Source organism: Acanthisitta chloris, unplaced genomic scaffold (assembly GCF_000695815.1).
Source record: "Acanthisitta chloris isolate BGI_N310 unplaced genomic scaffold, ASM69581v1 scaffold9463, whole genome shotgun sequence".
NCBI lineage: Eukaryota > Metazoa > Chordata > Aves > Passeriformes > Acanthisittidae > Acanthisitta > Acanthisitta chloris.
Window position 1 is genome coordinate 35,412 of NW_008664290.1, and position 2,083 is coordinate 37,494.

The window sequence follows — 2,083 nt, forward strand, 5'->3', positions numbered from 1 at the left end:
CCTGTCAAGAACAACACTGATGTCCACAGGGAGACACAAGTCAGGATGCACAGGATTACCAGGTTCAGGCCACAGACAGTGTTCACAGTTCTTCCATTGGTCACTGGTTTTGACATTAACCCTCTTAGCTCAGGAATGTTGAGCTATTGCATCAGATTTGACAGGATGAAGAGAGGTCAGTCAGACAGAGCATGCAGTCAGCTACTGCAGGTACACACCACTGCACAGTGTGCCAGCACTGCTGAGAGGAAGGAATAAATCATGGTGCTGTCTGGCATGGAGCCTGCTGTGGTAGAAGTGCTCACTCCCCGTTGTGCTGAGCAGTGAGTACTAAGAGCTGTGAGAAATGCGGTCAGTTCCTCAACAGATTCAGCATTTTGGCTTGAAGCCATTGCAGATTCTGCATCTTCAGGCTCAGGAGTCTCATGTGTCTGCATCACTCCTCCCCACACTGGCCAGGGAGTCCTCATACTCTGCAGGCACTGGGTATGCCACCACCTCTCCTCTCTGCAGCTAAGCTAAGCAAACCCAATACACCTGAAACTTTATCAGTTCCCTTTGAGCCTATCCAGGAATGAGGCATCATCTCAAAATTTTTGACACCTTAGAACAGAGAAGAGGGAGAAAGGCAGGGGGGGATCTTGTAGAAAATGATGGGTCAGCAGATCACTGTTTTTAAGAACACTGGTAAAATGCACTGTTGATGGTCTTTTCTGTGAGATGTTTACACTACAAAATACCAGTCACTACTGCCAGTCCTTAGGTAAACATGCCAAATTTCTCTGTTTAATTTTGTGCAAATCCCTCTAAATTTAGATGAGCCTGGATAATTTTTAAAAAAGCAATGTTTAAGCTCATATCAATCTAAATTCCTAAAAAACCCCAGCCTATATCTGCACTTTGACATAAGTGCCCTTGCTGCAAATTAGTTCTACACATCAGGCAGTTGGGCATCAGAAATAATGCCATGTGGTCTGCAGAATTAAAGACAATAGTACATTTCATTTCGACAACACCTTATAAGCACTTGTCAAATATTTCAGGCCCAGTGGAGATGCAAAAATAATCTTTGACAAATACAGTGGAAAGGTTCATAGGGTTTTTTCCCTGTCCTTTGGCTGAGGAAAGAGACAACCATCAGCTGTTAACACGAAATCATTTATCCCTTTCTGCCTGGCCACATCAATGAGCTGTTTGATTTCAGCCCACTACTAGTATGAATGACACAAGCCTCAAATCTTGGAATAATCACATGTACCCACAGAAAGCTGAGCTCAGATGAAAACATACTCACAGTCATGCCTTAATCCAAGATAACTAAAAAAAAATAAACAAGAAAAGCTATTAGTTTGGTTTCCTATCCTCTTATTTCGGGGAAATCTGCCCATCAAATTTCAGATGCTGCTCAGTGTTGTCTTTGCCATAGATGAGCAGCACAACATGGGAGCTGTCACTTGTCTTTCATTTCAAGACTGTATTACAGATGTGTGATTACAGGAGATCAAGTGGGTGAACTCCTCTTTCGTTTCTCTGGAGGCTGCAGATTGTCCTTACATAAGTTGCCACAGCTTCTAAGTGTTTCTCCTGATGCTGACTTTCATCCTGTGCTGTAAATGAACCTTCCTTGTCCCCAGGATGAGGCTGCACATGTGTGCATGTGTCCCCTGCAGCCAGAAAGCACAGGGGGAAGAAATTGTGTTTTGTTCTCTGGATTCAGATTTTAGGCATTTTGCACAGTGCTTCCAACATTGCACAAATACTCAAAGGTATTCAAGTTATGGGTGCTCTAAAGTTCTGTATAGCTGCAAAATTATGTTTCTCCTTTTGTAGTCAATACCTGATGATACCAAATGCTTTAGGCTAAGGCGAGAAGACTTGGCCTTTCTTCAGAAGGCTTTAGGTTTACCCTGTCTTCAGACCTACAATGGAAAGCTTGAAAATAGCTCTATAGTTTTAATTACCCATTCTACAATATTTTCTCTGTGTGTAAACACACAGGGCACAGTGTCTTTTAGCAGTATCTGTTTCTTGACACTTTACAGGGATCTATCCTGCTTACAAGTTTCTGCAGTTTCTGAGCCAT